General features: G+C 39.3%; 3 long non-coding RNA genes across 3 annotated transcripts; all 3 read left to right on the top strand.

The window, feature by feature from the left end:
• Window positions 1–9,208: 9,208 nt before the first annotated feature.
• LOC128133959 (uncharacterized) lies at window positions 9,209–9,882 on the top strand. Its single transcript, XR_008232282.1, has 3 exons — window positions 9,209–9,338; window positions 9,441–9,516; window positions 9,798–9,882. It is a non-coding gene; the product is annotated as an uncharacterized LOC128133959 (long non-coding RNA).
• A 491-nt stretch (window positions 9,883–10,373) lies between these two features.
• LOC128133960 (uncharacterized) lies at window positions 10,374–10,830 on the top strand. Its single transcript, XR_008232283.1, has 3 exons — window positions 10,374–10,555; window positions 10,636–10,708; window positions 10,784–10,830. It is a non-coding gene; the product is annotated as an uncharacterized LOC128133960 (long non-coding RNA).
• Window positions 10,831–13,457: 2,627 nt separating this feature from the next.
• On the top strand, window positions 13,458–13,949 carry LOC128133958 (uncharacterized). The gene is made up of 2 exons (XR_008232281.1): window positions 13,458–13,589; window positions 13,759–13,949. It is a non-coding gene; the product is annotated as an uncharacterized LOC128133958 (long non-coding RNA).
• Window positions 13,950–27,709: the final 13,760 nt, after the last annotated feature.

Raw genomic sequence — 27,709 nt, 5'->3', positions numbered from 1 at the left:
ATAACTTCATTGGAGACCTTGGAGTTGTGCCACCCATAAAGGAGCCCATGGAAATTTTATGTGATAATGAAGGAGCGGTTTCCTTGACCAAGGAACTGAGGGATCATGGCAGATCTCGATATATCGACAGTAAATATCACTTTATTTGACATCGGGTGGAAGAAGGACTCCTCGTAGTAAAGAGGGTATCTTCAGAGGACAACCCAGCATATCCGCTTACGAAGGGACTGAGTAGGGTTAACCACTTGCAACACGCTAGGAGCATCGGGCTGAAGGACGATATTAGTTTAGATTAGATAGTTTGGAAACATGTAATAGATAAAATGTAATTAAGATTTGATGATTAAATAAAAGAGTATTATTTATTAGTAATGTTAGTGTCTTATGTTAATTGTTTACCTATTGTTTCAATTCCATGTTTTGACTTCTCGAATAATGAGATTATTCGAACGATCCACAATCATTCATATGTTGGAAGTAGGTATGAATGAAGACTGTCATGAATTGGTGTGTAGATTGTCTAAAGTGTATTAGACATAGCAATAGTTTGCTACAATGTTCATAAGTGCTTATGAGTTTGATTTGAGCATTGGAATAAAACCATACTTGCTGGAATCACTTCTTGGAATTTATCTTGAGTGATCGTAAGACGATAATATCATATGGTCTTAAAACCTAGATATATGGTTTATTGTTCGCTAATTGGTTATGCATTGATAATGCGTAAACGCATCGGTAACTTGATATTATAAAACGCGTTTTTGTGTATGTTTTGATTAGTAAATAGTAAATGCATATAAGTCGAAGTTTATCTATTCGTTTTATTCTAAGAGGGTAAAAGCAATATCAGGGCCCCTCGATGATTTGGTTTGACTTATATGTCGGGCCCAGTCAGGACTGAATTGATGTGTTCAATTAAGTTCTATGTCAAACAAATCAGAGATCGAGAAACGAACTGTTGGACAATAAGTATGACTATGTTCCATGTAATTGCCCGCACGATATCTAGAATGGAAGACTATATGATCCCTTATCTAAAGGACAGGTTACTGATAAGATCAGAGTTTGACAGTGTCATTGAGAGCTATGATTTCTACTCAGATTGTGCTTACATTTGTAGTTACTAGACTTATTCAAGTAGGAGACTGTTGGATTAGTGTCTAAGCCGGTAACTATATTCGGTAAGTACTTGACCCGGTTGTGGATGGTCATTTTGGGTTGCCTTCACCAAAGAAATTGATGGGTTTGAGCCATAATAACTTTCCTATGTGCACATGCTTTGTATCCAAGACTTTGAATCATAGATCTAGTGTAAACAAACAATTCATAACATATGAAATCAGATCTAGAAGAATACCTTGAGTTACTTGCTTGAGAAACCTCTTTTCCTTGGAGCTTATAGTCATAATTGTCACTCCTCTAATGGCTTACAAACACCTACTAGCAAGAAGATGATTTGAGAGAGGGAGAGAGGTGAGAAATCGGCTCTAGGGTTTCCTCAAACATAGAGTATCCGATTTTTCCAACCCTAAGGGTCGATTTATACTATGAGCTCCTAGGGTTTCACCTTAAACCCTAATTGGATAACTTAGCCTCAAAGAAATCCAAAGATCCTTCTAGATAAGGCCTTGGATGATTTCTAAGATATCCATATCCTTAAAATCGTCCCTTCCCATATCCATAAGGATTCATAGCCCAAAACACAACTATCACACATTTGACAGTTTATGCCCCTTTTTTCAATTAATCTCTTTCAGTCACCAAATTAATTCCTAATTAATTAATGACTTATATCAATCAAATAATATTATTATTACTTTAACATATTATTCTTATAATACATTAATAATAATAATATATCTTCTCTCTATATAAATCACCTTGTCAAGCTGCTATGGTGAAGGCAACCCAAAAGGACCATGCACAACCGGGTCAAGTACTTACCAAATATAGTTACAGCCTTAGACACTAATCCAACAGTCTCCCACTTGGATAAGTCTAGTAAATATAAATGCAAACACAATCCGATTAGCAATCGTAGCTCTCAAAGATGCTGTCAACTCTAATCTTATCAGTATCCTGTCCTTTAGATAAGGGATCGTATAGTCCTCTGTTTTGATATCGTGCAGATAATCTCATGAAACATTTTTCATACTTATTGTCTAGCAATTATTTTCTCGATCTTAGATTTATTTGACATAGAACTTAATTGAACACATCAATTCAGTCCTGACCGGGCCCGGCACATAAGTCAAATCAAATCATCGAGCGGCCGTGATATCGCTTTTACCCTCTTAGCATAAAAGTAACAGATAAACTTCAACTTGTATGCATTTACTTATCCACTAATCAACTATACACAACAATGCGTTTTATAACATCAATTTACTGATGCGGTTTCGCATTATCAATGCACAACCAATTAGTAAATAATAAACCATATATCTAGGTTTTAAGACCATATGAAATTATCGTCTTGCAATCACTTGTGGTACATTCCATAAGGTGATTCCAGCAAGCGCGGGTTTATTCCAACGATCAAAACTTGTTCATAAGCACTAATGAACGTTGTAGCAAACCTTTGCTATGTCTAATACCATTTAAACAATCTACACACCAATTCATGACAATCTTCATTCATACCTACTTCCAACACATGAACGATTGTGGACTGTTTGAATAATTCGATTATTCTTAATAAACTCAATTATTCTGGAAGTCAAAACATGCAAAGTGAAACAATTAACATAAGACAAAACTTTTATATAATACTCCTTTATTTAATCATCAAATGTCAATTACATTTATCTATTACAAGTTTCCAAACTATCTAATCTAAACTAATATCATCCTTCAGCCCAATACTCCTAGCATACTGCAAGTGCTTAACCCTGCTTAGTCCCTTCGTAAGCGGATCTGTTGGGTTATCTTCTGATGATATCCTCTTAACCACGAGTTGTCCTTCTACTCGATGTCTAATAAAGTGATATTTTTTGTCGATATGCCGAGATCTACCATGATCCATCGGTTCCTTGGTCAAGGCAACCGCTCCTTCATTATCACGGAAAATTTCCATAGGCTCCTTTATGGCAGACACAACTCCAAGGTCACCAATGAAGTTCTTTAACCATATCGCCTCCTTTGAAGCTTTGCTCACTGCAATATACTCTGATTCGCACGTTGAATCAGCTACAGTTTCCTGCTTGGAACTTTTTCAAGTTACTGCTCCTCCATTAAGGGTAAAGACCCAGGCCGACTGCGAACGGTAGTTGTCCCTGTCAGTCTAGAAACTGGCATCACTATACCCTCGCACCTTTAAGTCATCACTCCCTCTGAGGACTAGAAACCATTCCTTGGTCCTCCGAAGGTACTTAAGGATATTCTTAACCGCAATCCAATGAGCTCTGCCAGGGTTCCCTTATTATTTACTGGCCATGCTCAAAGCAAAGGCCACATCTGGGCGAGTACAAGTCATAGTGTACATGATCGAGCCAACTGCGGAAGCGTAAGGTACTCGGCTCATCTCAGCTACCTCGGATTCAGTACTCGGACTTTGAGTCTGACTCAACTTGGCATTACTTTGTATCGGTAGTTCTCCCTTCTTCGAGTTTTCCATACTAAAATGTTTTAGTACTTTATCTAAGTAAGTAATCTGACTAAGTCCTATTAGTCTCTTACTTCTTTCTCTCACAATTCTTATTCCCAAAATATAGGAAGCCTCTCCGAGGTCCTTCATAGCGAAACACTTCCCGAGCCAGGACTTAACTTCCTGCAAAGTCGGGATGTCGTTTCCCATGAGCAGTATGTCATCGACATACAAAATGAGGAAGCTAACTATACTCCCACTAGCTTTGACATATACACATGATTCATCTTCGCTTCGTACAAATCCAAACTCTTTGACTTTCTCATCAAAGCAAAGATTCCATCTGCGAGATGCTTGCTTAAGTCTATAAATGGACTTTTCAAGCTTGCACACTCTATTGGGATGTTTGGCATCGACAAAACCCTCTGGCTGAGCCATGTAAACATCCTCAGCCAACTCTCCATTAAGGAAAGAGGTCTTGAAATCCATTTGCAATATCTCATAATCATGAAATACAGCAATGGCTAGCATCACCCTAATAGATTTTATCTTCGCAACTGGTGAGAAGGTCTCATCATAGTCAACTCCCGGAGTTTGAGTAAAGACCTTCGCCACCAGTCGTGCCTTATACATGTGCACATTCCCATCCACATCGGTCTTCTTCTTGAAGATCCATTTGCACCCAACCATCTTACGTCCGGGCACATTGTCAACCAAATTCCAAACTTGGTTGTCATACATGGACTGAATCTCGCTGTCCATCGCCTTTTTCCATTTTGTAGACGCTGGGCCTGCCATGGCTTCCTTATAGGTATTAGGTTCATCTAGATTTATTAGTGTACCATCACTGATATACGTGTCCCCTTCGGTAGTAATATGAAAACCATAAAACTGGGGTTGAACTCTAACTCTTTCGGAACGTCTAAGAGGTAAGGACTCGTCAATTGGTTCAACCGGAGTTTCCTCCTCGGGTTGAGCGCCAGGGGTAGAGGTTCCTTCATCACTCGACTCTTGAATCTCTTCAAGATCGATCTGTCTCCCACTGTCTCCTTGGCTTATGAGTTCGCGCTCTCGGAAAACCCCTCTCCTCGCAACGAAGACAACATTGTCACTCAGTCTATAGAAGAGATATCCAAAGGATCTCTACAGGTAGCCGATGAAAATACATCGTTCACTATGAGGTTCGAGCTTGTCGTGAGTCTCTCGTTTTACGAAAACCTCACAGCCCCAAACCTTGATATGTGCCAACGAGGGAGATTTCCCTGTCCACATCTCGTGAGGTGTTTTAGCAACCTTCTTTGTAGGGACTCGGTTAAGGATATGTGCGGCAGTCTCTAAGGCATACCTCCAGAATGAGATAGGTAGTGAAGCACGACTCATCATAGAATGGACCATGTTTAACAAGGTTCGATTACGCCTTTCTGCCACACCATTGAACTGCGGTGTCCTTGGTGGCGTCAATTGCGAAACTATTCCGCATTCCTTGAGATAGTCGTGGAATTCAAGACTTAGGTACTCTTCTCCTCGATCGGATCGAAGCATCTTGATTTTCCTGCCCAATTGATTCTCCACTTCATTTTTGAACTCTTTGAACTTTTCAAACGTTTCCGACTTGTGCTTGAATAAGTAAATATACCCATATCTACTATAATCATCGGTGAAAGTCACGTAGAAGCGGTTCCCATCCTTTGTGGTGGATCTAAAGGGCCCACATACATCGGTATGTATGAGATCCAATAAACCCTCACCCCTCTCACAAGTGCCAGTGAAGGGTGACTCGGTCATCTTTCCAAGTAAACAAGATTCACACGTGTCATCTTCCCTAAGGTCGAATGACTCCAACACTCCATCCTTTTGGAGTTGGGCTATGCGCTTCTTATTGACATGTCCAAGACGACAATGCCACAAGGATGCTTTATCCATACTATTAGAAGAATCCATACTCAACACATCATTTCCTAGGTTATCTACAACCATAACAATTTCATAAATTCCATTACAAGGCATTGCTTTTAAGTATAAAACACCATTTAGATAAGCATAAATAGAACCATTCTCATTATCAAACGAATATCTAAATCCTTGTCTAAATAAACCATGAAATGAAATGATGTTTCTTGCCATATCTGGCGAGTAGCAACAATTATTTAAATCTAAACCTAATCCATTACTAAGCACTAAAGAATACACTCCAATCTTGGTGACAGGCGACGATCTTCTGTTTCCCATGATTAGATTTATTCTTCCAAGCTCCACATCCCTATTTCTTCCTAGTCCCTACAAATCAGAACAAATGTGGTAACCACATCGTGTATCAAGAACCCAAGAAATAGCATGAGATGAATCATTAGTTTTAATTGTGTATATACCTGCAAAAGATGGCTTGATCTTTCCATCCTTGATGGCTTGCAGATATTCCGGGCAACTTCTCTTCCAATGCCCTATTTTGTGGCAATGATGTCACTCTGCCTCCTTTGGGTTAGCGTTAGGCTTAACAGGATCAACCTTGGTCCCACTAGAAGAGGAACCATCTTGGGACTTTCCCTTGCGGTGGCTCTTTGACGGAGCCTTCCTCTTCTTGCCCCTTCCCTGCCCAATAGCCAAAACAGGAGCAGCGGATGGATTGGGAGTTGGTGCAACAGACTTGTCCTTTAGGTTGCTCTCAACAGTCCTTAGGAGCCCTTGGAGTTTGCTTAGGGTGACCTCTTCCTTGTTCATGTGGTAGGTCATCCTAAATTGGTTGTAGCATGAGGGCAAGGAGTAAAGAACAATTTCGATGGCCAAATCCTCCCCAAAGTTAACATTTAACTTGCGAAGACGATTAACATATCTTTGCATCTTTTGCAAGTACACCGTAAGAGATTCTCCACTTCCCATTTTCGCAGTGATCATATTCGTGATGATCTCATAGCACTCTTGCCCTGCGCTTTGGTGGTACCACTCCATTAAGTCTTGATGCATTTCATATGGATACATGTCCTCATAGGACTTTTGGAATTCTTGGTTCATTGTGGCTATCATGATGCAATGGACCTTCGTTGTATCACATTCATGGGTCTCAAATACAGCCATCTCTTCGGGAGTAGCGATTTCTGGGTTGACATTCTCGAGCTTTTCGTCGAGGACATATTCTTTGTCCTCGTAGTGTGCGATCGTGCAAATGTATCTTATCCACTCGCTAAAGTTCGATCCATCGAAAGTCACCTTTTGGCAAAGACTCATTAACATGAATGAGTTAGCAGCAGCGTTGTTTGCGTTCGACATCTACAAATAGAAAGGACAAAGTTTGATTAGAATTGAACCCCTAATTAAACAACCAGAATAAAAAATTAGGGCTAAGACCCAACAACATTATTCACATATTAGAAAAGGGATGTCGTAATCCAACACGAAAATAATTTGGAGGTAAGTGAATGACGATTCACTAATTCTTCACCATGAAAACACAACCTTTAGTTTTAAATGCATTGAGAATTCCTAGATTTTCTTGGAGATTCATTGAACTCTTCAATGGCATGTTTAAATCTCGATATGCCCCTCTCGTTTGTGACTGGGATACCGAGGATCACAAAGTGGGTGTGAATAACCATGCTAATCTACACGGTGCCTTCATTGTTACAATCACCTATTCGATGTGCTGGTAAACCACACACGCTCCATCGAACTATGATAAACAATGAATCACCCTTTGCCACCTTTGCTTAGAACCAATTAGTGTGCCGGTAAACCACACACGCTCCACTAACTTCTTAGCAAGGGTGCAAAGTGTAATTTCATGGGATTACATTAATTCACTTTTGCCTAAAGTAACTAGGATTAGGAATTTGGAAAAACATGTAGTTACTTTATATTTTAACATTATACTTTTAATGAGAAGAGAGAGTTGCCCTATCCTACCCGTTCGGCTAACGACCACTACAAGAATAAAGGCCTTTTACGACGCGCAAAATACGACGCTCATTGATCTATGTTACGCAAAGGAGAGTGACATTAGAAAAATGTCATCTCTTCAAAAAAATTTAGGATAGAAGACACGCATTATTGCGCGCCCTTAAATTAGTGTCTAAAAAAACACAAAGGGCACCTATAATAAATTGCGCGTCGTCTAAGGATGTCGCTTTATATTTTTTAATGGAACGCGCGTTCCATCCTTTAATAGTGGGGGAAAGAGGGAAATGAAATTCTGAAAAAATTAAAAACCCCGCCAAGCTCTCCTCTACCTTCTTTGAATCGTTCTTCTCTCTCTCTCTCTCTCTCAATCAAATACCAAAAATCGACTATTGTTGGAACTAGGGTTCCGGTTCTTAGTGAAATCGAAGGTTTTTTGGTCACCAGGCCATGAAATTGATCAAAGGGGTACAGTTTTTGGAACCATGACTATTGTTGGAACTACGGTTTCAGTTCAAAAACCCTTCATCTACTTCCCTCGATCTTCAGTTCCTCAAGTACTTTCTTAGCCTCTCAATCAATAGAAGAGCTGTATTACAACTACAAATTTAGAGTGATTTCCACATCAAGTAGAAAAATAGCTCCATTAAAGTCAAGGTCTCGAAACTCCATGGTCAATCACCATCGTTGGTTACTAACACCACCATTTGTATAAAAACCCTAGAACCACCAGACCACCCTTTTCCTCCATCCATGTCCCTCCTTTCTGTCTATCTCTAACAGACCACTGCAACATCACATTCACTTCTCCTGGCATGCGACTGCGACTCCCAAAAGATTTAGTGTTATGCTCGATGCTTCTCAACAAAATCGATCGAGGTGTCGGCGCTCCTATCTCATAGAGATTTAGGGATTTCTTTGTTCAAGGTATCGAATCTCAGACATCAACGACTTTTTTTGATGACCCGGTCAGATAAAGACGTTTGATGAACTAAATTTGTGTATCTGACTCGGAAAGCTTAATCTAATCGGGTAAGATGGAAAAAATCGACTGACTGAGAAAGGAGGAAGAAAGGGAGAAGGGTTTCCAATTATACCCTTGCCCTACCAAAGGAAGAAATCAGCGACTCCATCGTTTCTTCTCCTACTTCAACGCCAATTTTCTTCTCCCGCAACAACCAATCATCGACGATCCTCTTCTCATCTGTTCCAATTTTTTGAAGTCTCCTTCCCCTTCTCATCAGGTACGCTTCTTCCTTTTTCCTCTTCTCATCAGGTTCGATTTTTTTGATAATATATAGGTTTTGATTTATGATTTTTTTGTTGAACATGTATGGTTCTTCATTGAATTCTGAAAATTTCTCAAAGAATTTAGGCCCTGTGTTCAATTTCATCATATTTCTTTTGTTTTAGACATGTGCTCAATTTCAAGGAGGGAGAGAAACCTGCGATATTTGTTGCTCTTATTTTCTTGATTTGCACTTAGGAACCATTGGTGTTACCAGATAGCAAGTTACCATGTTCTGCTGTTAAACTTTTCACCATTCCTAATGAATTAAAGAATACTAAGAATAAATGACAGTATCCGTAAGGTCGGGGTGTCACATATAAAATATCAGGATATGAAAGTCACATAACTTATTCTCTCTGCAATAAATGAAAAAGCACCAGTCAAATATATATATATACATATATATATATATATATATATATATATATATATAAGAATCAGTATAGAATATTAATGCGGGAGTGTTTGTAGCTTTTTGGGTGTGCATATCTTGGACCATTTGGGCATTTCTACCACTTATTGTTGGATAAGTTGTTCAAGGGCATAAAAGACACGACAACAGTTGCCAAAAAGGTATCCTAAGAACCTTTGATAATAAGGATAACAATGGAAATTTACAATCTTACAACTGAATTATATGACACCTAATTCGCGATTTGATCTATATATTTGTAGGTGTTGCTTGAACAAGTGACATCTTCTCCATGGAACAACTTGATTTTTATGCTTTACTATGGGCTTGTTATCGAGGGTAAGGTCTTTTTGGTTCCTTGTTTGAATAAATATGTTGACTATAATTATTTTAGTAGATAAACGATTATGAATTGGTTTAATGCTAATGGGGGTGTTTGGATGTATGATTTGAAAGTTATTATTTTGTTTTGAAAAATAACAAAATCATGAGTAATGATAGAAATAAGTTTTTCTATATAATCTGTAAATAAGTTTTCTTGCATTTAACCTTTTTAAAGTTGATATCATTTTTCAACTTTAAAGTCATATAATAATTTATGGTCATGTATATATATGCAGGAAGATCATGGATCCAAGTGAAATCTAAAATCAAGAAGGAATACCCCACAGTACAATACGCAGCTGCCATGGCTTTGCCACCTTTATCTATTAGAGGTGATTTGGGAGTTGTTTCTACTGCTGGAGTTAGATATGCATATCCATTCCTAAAATCATTTGCAAAAATGGGACCTCAAGGTGTTCTTGGTGCCACAAAGCTTTTACGCCCTTTTTCAGAAATAGTTGATTCATTGGGACTCAAAGACCCTTTCATTAGAAATTGGGTGGATCTTTTGTCTTTCTTACTTGCTGGAGTGAAATCCGATGGTGTTCTTTCAGCAGAAATGGTACATAATCATATCATACATTAAAAAGTTTCTTTTAAGGTAGTTTTACTTTTTGGTATGATGGAATTGAGGAAGGAATGGAATGGGCTATTCCATTACCACATGTCCTCATCCATTCCATTCCAACCAAACAGAATCCATTCTATTCCTTCATATTTTATAGTTCTCTAAATGTCTAATCTTTTGCCTGTATATATATCCACATAATTGCAGATTTATATGTTTGCAGAATGGTATAAACCAAGTTGTAGTTTAGAATACCCTGTTGGTGGAACTGGAGCACTTGTTGAGGCTCTTGTTCTCAGATTTTCCTTCTGATAAACTTCCAAAAATGTCAGAACCTTCACAACTTATGACAGAAAATACACGTTCTGATCTTTATGTTGCACTCCCTGTTCTCAGTCAAGGAAAGAAATGGGTCTTACTATACAGGTAAAATTTCATCTTCATCATATTTTCAGTTTCACATTATTCTTGAATCTTGATATATCATTATCTTTTTTATATGTTAGTACATGGAGGCATGGCATATCTCTTTCAACCTTATATAGAAGAAGCAATCTTTGCCCTGGGTTAAGTCTACTGGTAATTTCTTGTCTTCAGTAACTATGCAAAATGTCAACTTTACCCTTTAACTGAAACTTGATTAAACATTTTCAGGTTGTTGGAGATCGTAAAGGTGCAGTGTTTGGCGGTTTAGTTGAGGCACCTTTGAAACCATCAACAAAGAAAAGATACCAGGTTTGTAATTGTTTAATTAAGTTCGTTTCTCTATATGTTGACAAAAGACTTTTCTACCCTTTTTCACTATGATGAGTAAATACTATACAGGGATCGAATGATACATTTGTGTTTACAAATACACCAGGGCGTCCTGTTATATATCGCCCCACAGGTACTGCATTTTCTTGATAATATATAAAAAAATCTTTTATAATTTTAATATTTATTTGGGATTTATTATGTTAATTGTGCATTTATTAGGGGTGAATCGGTATTTTACTCTTTGTTCAACTGAGTATTTAGCGCTTGGTGGGGGAAATCATTTTGCATTGTATCTCGATAGTGACTTGTAAGAGCGTTGCACTTGCATCATTCCTATTTTTCTTTTTGAGGGATAATATGGTAATTTGGCAATTTGCATATTTTTTTTTCCCCAGATTGAATGGGTCAAGTTTGGCCTCAGAAACTTATGGTAACTCTTGTTTGTCACACACCCAAGAATTTGAAGTGAAGGAAATTGAGGTGCTTTCTCTCACTTATTTTTGCAAAAATTACATTTTTGGTCCTCGAGTATGGCTGATTTTGTTCAATTTGGGTCCTACAAAATTCTCTTGCAAATTTGATCGTTATTTGAGGTTTTTGTAACGTTTTTACTCTTCGTTCCAAGTAAAATGAGTTGGGACTAAAATTGAAAAGATCAGCAATACTCAGGGACCAAAAATGGTCATCTTACTTAGAACAAGGACTGAAGCTCTACAAGAAATTTCAAAGGACCAAAATTGTAAGAGAATTTTTGGGGACCAAAATTGAAAAAATGGTTCGGGACCAAAACTAGTCAAATAAGGACTAAAGTTGCAAGAGAAAACTTTTTGGGACCAAAATCAGAAAAATTAGAGATTCTCAGGGACCAAAAGTGTAATTTAATATAAATAGTTTGCATAAGTTGAGTTGATATGAATGTCAATGCATGCAGCTGTGGGGGTTTGTATATGATTCAGAGTATGAAGAGGCGATATCAATGTTGAGGACAGAAGCACCTGGGATATGTCGATGGTAGATTGACGATTATGCCCTTCATCTTGTATATATTTTAACATGGGTGTTCCATTTCCATTGCTATGTTTGTTGAAACTTGGTTTGTTGGGTTTCAACGTAGATAACTTTTTGGATTTATGATATACGTATAAAAGATTGATAAAGCGAGGGGTTTGTGTTAACAAGTTAACGGAAATATATTTTCTGATTTTGTCAATCTTTTTAAAGAGCTACTCTTTCCACTTTTCATCCTTAACAGATAACACTTTTTATCTTTTTCTTGTTTTCTCTTTCAAATGGTGTACCTTTTAACTTTTATGGATGACCTATATAATAGTGATAACTACAATTAAACAAAGTAGCATCCACTTCTCAGGTTTATACTGCCCCTGATTCTGCCTGGTATAAAATGCCTAAGTCTACAAGGTGAGCTTTGTGGTTGGACATGCTTTTACATTGGTGTGGCTGCTGTTGCTTTTGGATGTTCTTATTATCACCTCAAACCAAATGATGGTCACCTTGTTTGGGATCGTTTGCCTGTAAGTTATATCATTCCTCATATTTAACAAATTTCAATATATAAATGATTAAATTCTCATGTTTTCTGTACTTTTTTACTAATTTACAATCACATGGACAACATATGCAAATGAGGAATCTTCACGATCACATGCCATTCTTCGTTCATAAATCTTGCAGGAAATGAAAGAGGTGCAGATACAACTGATAATGATAAGAAAACAAGGTAAAGGTTGGAATATAGAATGGAATGGAATGGAATGAGTCATTCCATTCCATTTCTTCCCTCTCTATTTTTCTCTCTCTCTTTTATTCTAATGATCAAAGTTCTTGTTTTTAATATCAGTTTCCTTGTTCTCTTTTATACTTGATGCACCTTTTATTTGCAGGCTTGGCCTGTGCGTACTCCAAGGCCTGTTGCTTTCAAGCTTGTTGCTGATACCCCTCTTCTTACTGGACAGGTAAGTTTCAAATCTTTTTGTTGTGGATTTCTTATAGTTTCTTTTTGTTGTGGATTTCTTATAGTTGACTTAGCTTCTTAAATCAAAGAGTATAAAGCTTTCCTAATGTGTTCTAATAATTAAGAAAACGGTGTTTTTTTGAAAAATACTGATGGACTTTGCTATTTTGTTGTATGGTGTATTACCTTGGATATAATTTGTTTTTACAGTTTTCTCTTTTTATTTAATTTAAATTTGGATATAAGTTTGTAACACATGGGATTTATGATTGCAGCAAACAATCTTTCTTTTCTTTCTAGACATGATTAAAGGCATGTTTTTGGCTGTAGTTATTGGACCACCTGTTGTGGTTGCCATCATTTTAATAGTACAGGTATATATTATTCTATCTCTGAGAAATTTCATTTGCCATGTCATCAAAAGCTGCCAGATGGACTATTATCTTTCATGTTTGAGTTGGTTCTCAACTTGTAGAAGAATAACATAAAATATTTTGGTATCTGAGTGTAAAAAATAATATTTGAACTCATAAGTTCCTTAATAATACTTTATTGTGTTACATGTACTTTATTAATTACTCATAATATATAATTCAATCTGATTATTGATTATATATTATGAGTAAGGAGAGCATTCTAAACATTCTGGAAACTTTAAAATAAGAGGGAAATAGGGTCTTGTTCAATGCTTTAGCTGTGTTTGCTCTAAGGGAGATCAACTTATCACAAGTAAGTTACTATTTCACCCTTTTATTTAATATTTTTGTGATTGAATGAAAGTCTTAATGAAAGTAATTGACAACCTTTCTCTGTAAATGATGTTGTGATTGTGGGAGAGGTGTTGTGTTTTTCTCTGTTGCTAGGTAACCTTCTCAACAACAACATTCTACTTAAGCAGGTGAGTAATCAAGATTAAGGGAGACTTGTAATCATGTTTGACATTCCTTTCCAGTAAGAAAAAGAGTTGTATGATTATTTGTTAGTTTTATAGGAATGTATAACCCATGTTAGCAATGTTTTATTTTTGTTTAACATTTGAATGATTCTTTGTATGACATTACAATTTGTGTAATTTATTTTATTTTTTGAGTATGAAATTTTATTTTATATTATGCAATGGATTGTATTTTTTGTATATGGTATTTTATTTCTATTATGAGAAATTAAATGCAAATTTAATTTAAAAATTAATAAATATATAAATTTATTTTTTTTAAACATTTAAATTTACGATACGCAAAAATGTGTGTCATCTTCATTTATGACATGGCCTTTCTTGACAGGGGCTTTCTTGATACGCATTGCGTGTCATTAACACGCGCGTCGTAAGGTTACGACACGCGAATGCGTGTCATCTTCCTTTATGACAGGGCCTTCCTTGATACGCATTGCGTGTCGTAAACGCGCGTCGTAAATGAGCGTCGTAAATGAGCGTCGTAAATGCGCGTCGTCTCTCTTTATGACAGGGCCTTCCTTGACACGCATTTGCGCGTCGTCTGAGCCTTTTACGACGCGCAATGAGCGTCGTAAAAGGCCTTTTTTCTTGTAGTGGACCCTCCACCAGTCAAGCAAGCGGTGGGTGTCAGTGTACACCCATTAAGCGCCATTTTATAGGCAGCAACCTTATACCCACCTTATTGATCGGTTTCGTGAATGAGGCCTACTAGCGGTAAGACTAACATTTTAATTATACTTATATATATTCATTAAACTTTTCATAATATAATAGTATAGGGTTCAATTTTAAACTTCTAAAACTCTAGGGGTTGAAAATTAAATTCTTCTAAATTAAACTTTTAATCACAAAATTCAAATCTCAAAACTTCGGGACAAATTTTGAACTTTTCAAAACTAAAGGGATCGAATAACAAATAATTCAAATAACTAATTTCATAATTATCTATATTTGACCTAATCCAATTTTAGTCACTAGATAATTACCAAATAATTTTAAATAGTCCATATTTATCATATAAATAACCAATATTCAAAATATTTGAAATTATCTATTGTTATGTCAAGGATAATCATAAAATTAAGTCAAAATTCAGATTTTAACAAAACAAAACAATTTAGGTATCAAATCCAAGACAAAACAGCAACAACATCCCGAAATATCCTCTGCCTGACGCTCGGACTCGCCGAGTCAGCTTTGGACTCGCCGAGTAGGGCTAACTCGTCGAGTCTAGACACTGACTCGCTGATTTGGGTCGAGCAGAGGCCAAGAAAAATGATTTTCAGCAAGCAAAACAGTTAAGCATCACATTCAATTGAATCCAATCAAGGCTCTGATACCACTGATGGGTTTGAGCCATAAGACCTCTCCTATGTGCACATGCAAACCCTAATGCTTGGATCTAGGTTTATATAATTGAACATGCTTTGTATCCAAGACTTTGAATCATAGATCTAGTGTAAACGAACAATTCATAACATATGAAATCAGATCTAGAAGAATACCTTGAGTTACTTGCTTGAAAAACTTCTTTTCCTTGGAGCTTAGAGTCACAATTGTCACTCCTCTAATGGCTTACTGTTTAATCATAAAAGTGACCCTCTTGAACACAGGTACCGCAACCATCTCTCTGCCACAACGGTTCAGCACCCGCAGCCAATCTAGCACCAGGAGTCACTTCTTCATCAGCAACCGCAATCAGTCTTTTGCTACCGCAGTCTACTTAACTAGATTACTTTATTTGTCTTTTATGTAATACACTCTATTATCCAGTATGCCTTGCACGGCTGCTTATAGAGTTGTAGTCTAGTATAGTTCAGAGTCTCTATAAATAGAGACTTATTCTGTTGTATTGAATACTCTCTCGATCACTGAGAACTTGCGACTTATTTTGAATACATTTCTCCAAGTTATCTTCTTCATTTCTCTATCTTTCTACTCTTCTTACTCTCAATTGTTACTGAAACATATCGGATTATAACCTCTCTCCGGAGCAAGTCTTTAAGACTTAATCACTAAGTTTGATCTTCCTTATTAACTCGAAATGATTGCATTCCTTGTTACAAATCAGCTTAAGTGTATTCTTGATATAACAATTGTTGTCATTTCTATTTCTTTACTTTCCGCAACTAACTCTCTAACTATCTAACTATATTATTGTTGAGCTTTTAGATCCTTTGAGATTAACTATTTTGCAATATACTTGTTCTAACTCTTGTTCAAGTGTGTCTCCAAGTTTTTCTCTCAACAATTGGTATCAGATCCAAAGTGGTTGCTTTTTGGATATCGGAACTCTGATTTTTCAAAAAGCCTTCTATACCACAAAAGCTCATTTCTTAAAAAAAACAACAAAAACAATCTCAATTGGCACAATCGTTATCTCTGAATGTCTCCAACAGTGTTGGTGGTTCTAACTGAGCTCCAATACTGGTAGCAAATGAATATCATCACTGGTCACAAAGAATGGAGAGGTACTTAAGAAGACTGGGAAGAGATGTATGGCGATCCGTAGAAGAAGGACCAGATGTTCCAGTCCTTACACCAGTTCAAACTGACGGCGCTGCAACCAGGCTGGGAGGAGGTCAACCAGCCATGAGCCATCCCACCAAGGATGATCTCGATAAAATGGAAAATGGTGTTGTTGCTTTCTATGAAATTCCCTATGGAGTTGCTCCAGACAACTTCGATATTATCATAAACTGTAAATCAGCAAAAGAGATCTGGGATGTTCTCAAGAACCTGTACGAAGGCTCAGAACAAGCACAAGACAAGAAGCTCACTACCGCACTCAACGATTTCAACAACTTCAAAGCTCAAGCTGGTGAGAGTTTGGAAGACTCCTTTAAAAGGTTCAACCTGATAGTCACTAAGTTATCCAATGCAGGCACCATCTGCAGTAACCGTGAAACCAATATCCAGTTCCTTAATGGTTTAGGAAGACATTGGACTATGGCTAAGATGATAGTCTGAGGCGATAGGAAGATTCACTCTTTGTCACTCTACAAACTCTATGGAGAGCTTCAAGCACAAGAATCCACCGTACTCAAAAATTGTGCTGACTTTGGAGGACCACTTGCTCTCATAGCACAAGCTCCACCGCAGTCACCCTACTCTTCATCGTATGACACTCCACCGCAGTCATACGAAGCGGATTCTGAGTATGATGATGAAGAATAATTTCAGAAGGCTATTGCTCTGGTTAGCCAACAGTTCAACTGTATACCACCTCCTTCCTTCCGTAAGAATCAACAGTTCAACAAATCTCCATTCAACCGTAACTTCAGTTCTCAGAACAACCATTCTCGATATCCCAAAAGTTCTCATCCACCATCGCAATCTCAGATGAATCAACCAAAGGAGGTACCACAGTCTCCTTATACCACTGACTCCGATACTCAATCAGAAGACAAGACTGATGTTGTAATTTGTCACAACTGCAACAAAGAAAATCACTTCGCAAGATATTGTAAGGCCAATGTAGTCAAAGACAGAGCATTCTACCTTAGAATGGCTCAAGAGCTGGAAGAAAAGGAAAAGGCAAGGGCATATGTGGCCCATGTCAAAAGAGACCATCAAGTTTGGTCATCCGGAGACGAAGAAGAGACCATCAGCAGTGTTAAAGGAAAAGGGGAAATCTGCATGCTGGCCACTGTGGATGATGATGGGTCAACAATGCTGAACAAGAACTACTGCTACATGGCAAAGGATGGGACTCTAAGCATCATCGAATAGGTAAAACTCATGATCCAAACTTTAAATTATAGTATGCATGACTTTCAACCCTACATAGATGATCTTAATGAAACTTGTGTTGTCGTCCTTACAGACTATAACAAAGCCTTAGATGAGAAGAACATTGTGTCCCAAGAGATGTTCCATGTGAGAGGACGACTGGATAACAAAAGACTTAAGATGGCTATGTTAGAGAAGGATCTAGAGTTAGAAAAAGATGCTAGAATGTTAAGCAAAACCCAATTATAGATAGCTTTGAACCAGAGAGATTTGGCTCAGAGAGAAATTGTACGCTTAAATCTCTTAATTGAAAATTTGTTTAATGAAAGTGAGGCTATTGAAAATTTGGTAAACAATGCAACCGTGGACAATATATATAATTGGAGTTGGTCAAATGGATATCCTACCGCAATGGATTCCTCACCCCGGCTCAACAAAGACATATTGTACGTCCCTCCTAATAGAGAATTTCATTTCCCTGTCAATGACAAGACTTTTCCCGAAGATATCAAAACTCACTTCGGTAGACTGCATAATTTAAGCAATAATTATGTCATTGAGGAAATTGTGCCTGAGGTTTCGGGTCACACATGTGATCAAATTCCTATCTGTGGCACCATTTATCCAAATTCTCAAAATTCATCCGTAATTGATGAAGAGATTGTTGTTGAGGGCCCCGAATTCTCAAAAGACTTTCCATCTCTATCCTCAAAGCACAGTGTCTCACACTGTAGTCAAATGTCCCACAAGTGTCCCACCGAAGTTCCATCTAAGACCTACTCTGCGGTAGTCAAGTCATCTCTACCACAATCATCAGTTCAAGGAAACGCAACTCTTCAGCCAATATTTCATGAGTTACCCATAGAAAATTTTGAAGTAGTTCAATGCTCTCAAATCCCATAATCCTCAAGTTCTGATGATTCAAGCCCACGTTTTCAAAATCATTCAAAAAATTCCAGGAAACCGCAGTTGAATAACAATGACTGCGGTTCACCAAAATCTTTGGCAAAAAAGGCTTTCAAAGAAGAAATTAGATCTCGAGGCACAAACAGACAAAGTTTTTCGAAAAATAAGAGACATGTACGAATTCCAAAATCTAAGAGTCCAGAAAAATTTGTTTTCTCAAACTACATTTCAAAAAACTCTTCTTTCATGAAAACAAGCAAAAAGGAAAGTCCAGTTTCAAAAGTCATTCTTACTACTTCTGACACAACCCAAAAAGGTGTCAAGTCTTTTAGAAACTACGTTTTTCAAGTCTATTTCTCAAATGACCTTAATTGGAAAGGAATTTTACCCACTCCAACACTTTTAAAATCACGTCAAACTTTCAACAAATGGAAAGGTATCTTACCAAATCCACCTAAAGGGACTCAAAGATTTACACGTGCTAAACCTCGTTCAAAACAAACTTTTCAGAAACCAGACAACACGCATGTCAAAAGTTACCCACCTCGGACCGGTACCAAGTCCAATTCATTCTATAAACCGCTGACCAAGCAAAGTGTCAGATTCAATGACAAAATCTCTTTTTGTAAATGTCAGTGTAGTTGTCAAAAGGTTTTATCTCTTGTCAAATCGAATCAAAGTCAGAAACATCATATTTTTTCAAAATCTCACAATAATCCAAATCTAAACAAACACCCAGGACTAGGTCTAAAAGTTGACAAGAGACCTATCCATGCAACCTCGGACTATGCATCATTCAGAAATACATCAATTGTCCCTGGCTCCAAACTTGTTTGGATGCCTAAACTAACCGTGTAATTCTCAGGCTTTGTGCAAGGAGGAACAAGAAGAAGAATGGTTAATTGATAGTGCCTGCTCCTTGCACATGACCAGAAGGTTAGAGTACCTTCGGGATTTCAGGCCTATATGCAATGGTGGAAATGTCACGTTTGGAAACAATGAAAACGGTGTCATCCGAGGTTACGGTGTTCTCACTACGGGGAACTTTTCCATTCAGAAGGTTGCTTATGTAGAAAGCCTTAAACACAATCTCATCAGTGTTGGCCAACTATGTAAAGCAGGACATCGTGTTGAATTTGATGATTAGTTTTGTTACGTAATGACAAGTGATAGGAGCTCATGTCTGATCAAATCTCGATCTGAAGGTACCATGTATCCTTTGGATGTCTCTCTCATCATTGGCAGACCGCAGTTGTGTTTCCTGTCCAAAGTTGTATCCGAAGTCAGCTGGCTATGGCACCGCAAGCTAGCTCATCTCAACTTCCGGTACATCAACAACCTGGTCACTGGAGAACTAGTCTGCGGTCTCCTTATTCTCAAAATCAACAACGATACTCTCTGTCCAGCTTGTGAATGCGGCAAACAATCAAAAGCAAGTCACCCTCTTATAATGGACTCCTCTATTTCTGAACCACTAGAGCTGTTACACATTGATCTCTGCGGTCCCTCAACCGTAGCCAGTCTCCACCACAAAAAGTATATACTGGTTATTGTTGATGACTATACACGCTTCACATGGGTCTTCTTTCTTAGACTCAAATCAAAGACACCGCAGATGTTCATCAACTTCATCAAAGAAATCAAACTTCAGATCAAGCTTCCAGTTAGACGCATCCGCAGTGATAATGGAACCGAGTTCACTAAACATCTTCTCAACATTTTCTTGGTTTCCAAAGGCATCTCTCACAACTTCTCAGCACCCTATACACCATAACAAAATGTTGTAGTAGAAAGAAAGGAACCGCACACAAGTAGAAGCAGCCAGATCCATGATTAACTTAGCCCAACTTCCTCTCTACTTTTGGGCTGAATCAGTAGAAACCGCATGCTTTGTTCAAAACCGAAGTATCTTGTGCAAACGCCTCAATAAAACACCATATGAGGGTCTTAACAACCGCAAGCCAAATGTTCGCTTCTTTCATATTTTTGGATGTAGATGCTTCGTGATCAACAATAGAGACCAACTCAACAAGTTTGCACCAAAGTCTGGCGAAGGCATCTTCCTTGATTATACCACTAACAAGGTTGCTTATCGAGTGCTCATCAGACGTACAAGGCTGATCATTGAAAGCTTTGATGTGAAATTTGATGATTCTCACATCCGTGACGCCCCTCCGTCCACAAAAACCACCGCAATCATGGAATGTGACATTCCTGTCTCTTCAGGATCCTTAAATCTAGTTCAAGTCAATTATGACGATCTTTTCGATCCTGTTGAAACGGCGAAACTATCTAAAGTTCTTGTGTCACCCGTAGCTCAACAACAACATGCTGATGTTTCTGGACCATCTCTATCTGAAGTTGTATCTCTCAATACTTCCACCTCTTCAGTTGAGGGGGAAAGCTCTACTTCGAATCTAGCCGCAACCATTGATGTTCCAGTACTTGATGTTGTTCAAATTCATGCCCGCAGAAAAGAATTACCATCAAACGCATCTTCGGATTCGGACGATGAACTCATAGAGAATATTGACACTAGAACCGATCCAAGGATTGTCACTCTCCCATCTGCAGTCCAGGGGGAACCTTCTCAGGTTCCAGAGGAACTCCCGTCCACAACCTAGGGGGAACCTCTCCCGGCTACTCAATAAAATTTTGCTCCAATAGATCAAGATGATTCAGCAAGATGTTCTCAAATCCTGGGGGAACTGCCATCTCCAACTGGAGATTCCTCTGACATCCAAGATATCCCTTCTACCGCAGCTGCTGATCATCTGCTGCCACGTCTTCATGTATGGACGAAAGACCACCCACCAGGTCAAATCATCGGCAACCCATCCGCAGGTATCCAGACTCGATCTTCCAAGGATTTATCTGATCATTGTCACTATGCAACATTTATGTGCACAGTCGAGCCTCGATCTATCAAAGAAGCCTTATTGGAACCAGATTGGATTTCTGCAATGCAAGAAGAACTGGAAGAATTTGAAAGAAACAAAGTGTGGCAACTTGTTCCCATCGCACAAGGTCATACTATTATTGGTACAAGATGGGTTTTCAAGAACAAGCTAGATGAATCTGGTGCATTCATCAGGAATAAGGCAAGGCTAGTTGCTAAAGGTTATAGTCAACTGGAAGGCATTGACTACGATGAAACGTATGCTCCGGTAGCACGCATGGAAGCCATCCATATCTTTCTAGCATACGCAGCCCACAAAAACGTCAAGGTACACCAGATGGATGTTAAAAGTGCCTTTCTCAATGGGGAACTTAAAGAATAGGTTTATCTTCAGCAACCTCCAGGATTTGAAAATGTTGAGTTCCCAGGCCATTGCTACAAGCTTGAAAAAGCAGTCTACAGTTTGAAACAAGCCCCAAGAGCTTGGTATGAGACACTCTTTGAATTCCTCGTCTCATCCGGGTACAAGAGAGGAGTGATTGATCCCACACCATTTAGAAAAGAAAATGGTGACCACCTTATGATGGTACAAATATATGTGTATGATATCATCTTCGCTTCGACTGATCAAGGCATGGTCGATGAATTTGCTAAGCTCATGACCAACAAGTTCAAAATGAGCATGAATAGAGAGATTAACTTCTTTCTAGGTCTTCAAGTAAAACAAGTACCGCAAGGCATATTCATTCATCAAGAGAAATACACCACTGAACTATTGAAGAAATATTCAATGGACAATTGTTCATCTGCTAAGGTCCCCATGGCCTTCGGTTATAAGATCTCTGCTGATCCCTCAGGCGAATCTATGGATCACAAGACTTATAGAGGCATCATAGGCTCTTTGATGTACCTCACCGCAAGCAAACCAGACATTGTTTTTGCAACTGGTGTTTGTGCAAGCTATCAGGCTAACCCAAAAGCATCTCATCTGACCGCAGTCAAACAAATTCTACGGTACATGAAAGGAAGCAAATCTCTTGGTCTATGGTACCCCTCAGGCAATGACTTCAGCCATGCCGGATGCAAGCTCGATCGAAAAAGCACTTCAGGTGGATGTCAATTTCTAGGTCAATGTCTCGTCAGCTGGTCTTCAACGAAACAAAGTTGTGTCTCTCTATCAACTGCAGAAGCCGAGTATGTGGCCGCAGCCATCTGTTGCTCTCAAGTCCTTTGGATGAAAACTCAACTAATGGACTACGGGTATAGAATGTTGCGGATACCGATATATTGTGACTCTAAAAGTGCTATTGCTATCTCTCACAATCCGATTCAGCACTCAAAGACCAAACATATTGAACTACGGTATCATTTCATCAAAGACCACATCTTGAAAGGTAACATTGAACTCATCTTTGTCCCTTCTCATGAAGAGATTGCTGATGTGTTCACAAAAACGCTTGACTTCTCAAAACTCAACACTTTCCTGCAAATGCTAGGGATGATGAATCTAGACCCGCAATTCTTTTTTAATTGCTAGCCACCGCAGACCATTCTTGGTCTACGTTGCAGTTCTAACTGAGAATTACATGTGATAGATGGTTTTGGTACCACAGCCTAGGTACCGCAACCATATGTCATACGTATCTCTCATGGGTCCTAATGGTCTGTTATTACTAATTTTTGTACAATTGTTTTCCTCTCAGTTCCTCACTGCAATCTTTCCTTTGTTCATCCGCGATGACGACTCTCAACCGCTATGCATTCTCATCCGCTATGAAGATTCTCAACCGCAATGACGTTTCCATCCGCGACCATCATGATAATTTCCCAACTGTTTCATCAACTCTCGAATCTTTGTGTGCTATTTAATGATCCTTCATTAAATAAAATAAAACATTCCCTTTATAAATTGTCACATTCTCTTTCTGAATAATCCCCGTGTCAGACCTATTTTAGGGATGATGACAAAAAGAACAATTTTCTAATAAACTCATTCTTAATTTGTCCTTTCCTCTCCCTACCATGTCCCATCCGTTACAACTTTCTCTCTCATCACCCCCACGATTACCTGACGTATTGACATGCGTCTGACCTTACATTAAATGCAAACCCACTTTTGGAAATCTCCCAAAATCTTTTTAAACCCGTTTTAATTTTGTGTGGCTGAGATTTAATCCAAAAAATCATAGATTCCCCCCAAAAACCCCAATCGACGTTTTACCCTCTTCTACCTTTTTACCCCCTTTATAAACCAATCTTCTTCCCCAATAATACTTTACACTTTCTGATTATCAACTGTTCTCTCTCAACCTTCAAAACCCCCATAACTCTCAAGAACTCATTTTTTTCTTCTCTCACAATGGTGAAATCAGGTGCATCTAAGAAGCAATCCAAGGCTTCAGGTTCTATGAATCCAACTGGTTCCGACTCTCCAACAATAGCTTCAAGCAATTTCAAAGCAATTTTTGAAGACCACCCCTCATACAATGCCCCAACCAAGCTTATGATAAAGTTTCTCAAGAACCATATTCTGTTTGGTCCATTCGATGCTTTTACAGACATCTTTCTAGTTTCAACACTCTTCTAATGTGCTTTTTCTGTATATCGTCCATTGGAGAACCCCCAAGAAGTGCATCTCAACCTCATCAATGATTCTTTGGTCATCTTGACCAAAGAGAAATTCTTATCCGCCATTAATCTTCTGATTCACCCCTCCATCAAGATTTTCTCACCATCAATGTCTGACGTCACAACCGCACTTTACCAGATGGGTTATCAGAAACCAATCTGAGGGATTGGTGAGTTTAAAAAGAACCAACTACCTGCGGTTTGGCGGTTTGTGTGCCACTTCGTCATCCGCTGTCTATCCGGCAGAACCGGAGGCATCGACAACATGGGATTGAAGCTGCTAGAACTGGTGTGGAGCATCTATACAGGCCACGATGTCAACAATGGGCAGCTTCTTTGGGACGATTTCCTCTAATATATCCCTAAATAGCACCCAAGGGAGAACCCAATAGAGCTCACATTTGCTCGGTTCTGGTCACTATGCATCTCAGACTTGCATGCGGAAGCAGGCATTAAAATGGGAAATGACATCAACTTCTTTGTCACTAAGGATCTAAAAAGGTACAACCCTTCTTCCGACCAAACTTTATTTGGAACGATCCGCAGGCTTCCCACCCATATTCTTACTTTTCTTGGTCTTGAGACTACTGATGTCTCAGACCACATTAAGGCTACGGAGGGTATTGCCCCATACCCTTCTTCCCCACCTCTTCCATCCGCAGCCATTATCCTTGAGGGTACCGCAGTCCCCTCTGCCACTACACTATCCAACCTTTCTCAAAGAAGAAAGAAGTTGGCATCCAAGAAGAAACAAAGCACACCTAAGAAGGATGCTCCAAAACGAACCGCACCCTCCAAGAAACGCAAGACAAAACCTCCCCCAACCGTATCTAGCACTGACTCAGATGAGGATAGGCAACCTATCTCTATCCTCAAGAAAAGGAAAACAACTGAAACCTCTAGCCATATGTGTGACCGGACAGATGCTGAAGCCTCTCAAAAGGCTCCGGTAGTCCTTGGGGTGGCCGCACACCCATTCGATACCTCTATCTTTTTCGATTCAAACTCAGAAAGTGAGTCTGATTCTCCTCTACGTGGAGAGTCCCCCCCCCCCCAGTGAACTCCCAAGAGGATGACAGTGGTTCACGCCCTAAGGTCTCCAGGGCTTCCCGACTGTATTTCTTTACTCCAGAGGAGTTGCGCTCCATCCTTCTTTTTGTTACCCAAACACTACAAACACCTTCCCACCCGCAGGGCACTTCTTTCGCCCATGCCAGAACTGGGCCAGGGCCAGACTTGACCACGGGTCAAGGAGACCGAGAAAGCCCAGGAAATCCTACTCTGCTTTCATCTTTCACAGGTGGCTTAGGCATAGTGAGCACAAATGTGCAAGGATCCGTGGACCCAAAGGACACTTCGGTGCGATTTGAAGGATTTAATGGCGATAACTTAAATGACTCGTGGTTAAAGTACAATCCAGTAACCAAGTCGGATAAAAAGAAGTATGTTGCATTCAAGAGGGATTTCCAATCCCGCTAGGAGCAACAAATCAAGCAGCAGTAATAGAAAAAACAAGAGATCCAGTATGTGGCTAGGTATTGGGAAAATGCCATCAGCAATGCCAACACCGTAGCCATAATTCAAAAGGTTCAAAACTAGATGGATCAGATGGCAGAAACTATGTTGAAAGCTCAAGCTTCAGGTGCAGCCACAGGTACCTCCAAAGTTCCTCCTACTCCAACTCCTATTCCATCTCCCACTCCTACAGTTAACCCATCACAAGACGAAGGGCATGCAATCGAACTCAGCTCAGCTCCTACCTTCGGTCTTAATGATGAAAACATCCAAGAGGTCAACAAACCGAACCCTTCAGACGACGACCTGATGATGTTTGAAGAAAAAAAGGAGTCCAATGGTTCTCAGCATTCAACTTCCAAGGCTAAAGAGAAGAAGAAGAAGAAGACGAAGAAAAATGTTGTCACCCGGAAGGAGTTCATGAGCCTTCAAGCCAAAGTAGATCAAATCTTGGCTGCAGTTAAACCTACTCAACCTCAACCTAAAGACACTCCAGGATCGCAGTCATTGATTGAAAGAATTGAACGACTGGAGACAAGGGAGCATATGGATACTCAACGCATCTCTCTCAAAGTAGAGATGGGGATCCGGTCCCTTGACAACAACCGCAAGGCTGGCCATAAGGAATTCATGGCTGCAGCGGAACGCCTCATTACTGAGGTGACCACAATCAAAAAGGATCTTCAAGTAGCCATCGTGGATCAAGCTGCTCAGTCTCAGAAAGTGATCGATGAGACTCATACTGCTTATGAGTCCACTATCTCTGTTCTTCACGCAACCATCAACAGAATGTAGAAATCCCTTACCTCCAACTTCCATGGCCCTGAGATCCTCCAGCTTACCAAAGAAATACACAAGCTGCTCTTCAACTCCTCTACTCCAAACAATTCCCAATTGGCAGAGACTATCAAAGCTCAGTTTCAAGAAGTCTGTGCCAAGGTGGATGAACTTAAGCAATGGCTTGAGGAAGCACCTCTGTTGCATCTCTCAAGAGGGGGAAGTGAAGATGAAGAAGTACACCGCTCTGATACTTCAATTCATTAGAGTCCCCCCATCATCACTGAGAAAATCCCCACACTGCAGCCCTCACCACCACCATCTCAACATACCCCATCTCCCCACACTTCACCTCCAAAAGACACTCCCAAAAAGCCTGAGACTCCTCCTCACTTCAAAAATCTTGAAGAGAACATGTCATCCACAAGCTCCACAAACTCCCCTGCCACAGCCCAAAGAATGCATGATTGGAAGGCGGCCAAGCTTGTTGAAGTTATCTGGAGAGAATGCGGATTCGACACTATGATAGATGAGTCCTTGATTAACTCATGGGTCAATCCGCACCGAAGGCTATTGGATGAAGACTACACCCCGCACCTCACATATGTTGAACCCCCTGCTGATGGATATTGGGATATTCCAATTTCTCCCAATGCCAAATACTTTGCAGTATTTGAGCCATTTGACTACAGCCTTCCTGCTCGCAAACGACAGCCAATGGAGTTAGAAAGACTTAACCGATTTTATGCTAAGCATGGCTCCTCCATTGAGAATATATGGTCTAACGATAGACCATCCGCAGTCAAGAACTAAAAGATGCGGAAGTTCATGAAGGTTGATTTCATCCATTATACCCTCACCAGAAGGGAGCATGACTACATCCGCACCCATGCAGACTTCCCATGCATGAATCCGGAAGAAATCTTCCTTATTGCCAGGGTATTCCAGAACAAGGTAGAAAAGCACCCTAAAATGCAAATAGCACTTGAAAATGCCAACTCTTTTCTGAGGGATACAGTCTGTTACTTTGCCAAGATAGATGTGGATATCTACCCCACCATCATCAAGAAGTTTGATCTCCTACCACTTGAACCTATGCCAATTCCAACTGAAGGCTTCGAAGAAAGATCACTAGGCGCAACAAACTTTCCTAAACTTGGAATCATATTCAAACGGAAGACTGACAACGTCAAATACTTCATTCCGATGAATGCCATGCATCGCCTGCCCAAGAAAAAACTTGACATCTGCCGGACCGCAGTTGAAAAATCAAAGCATACTACTGCAGAAGTCAAGTTTGAAATTTCAGGAAGAATCACATGGCTGGAAAATGTCAGGAAGTTCTGGAAGATTTTGATCAAGTTCCTCAAACTTGATAACTGAACCGGAGTTAAAGAGGTCACTTAGGGGAAATTGTTGAATCATAAAAGTGACCCT

The sequence above is a fragment of the Lactuca sativa genome, chromosome 4 (genome assembly GCF_002870075.4).
Source record: "Lactuca sativa cultivar Salinas chromosome 4, Lsat_Salinas_v11, whole genome shotgun sequence".
In the NCBI taxonomy this organism is placed as follows: domain Eukaryota; kingdom Viridiplantae; phylum Streptophyta; class Magnoliopsida; order Asterales; family Asteraceae; genus Lactuca; species Lactuca sativa.
This window is presented reverse-complemented; position numbering and strand designations above follow the sequence as displayed.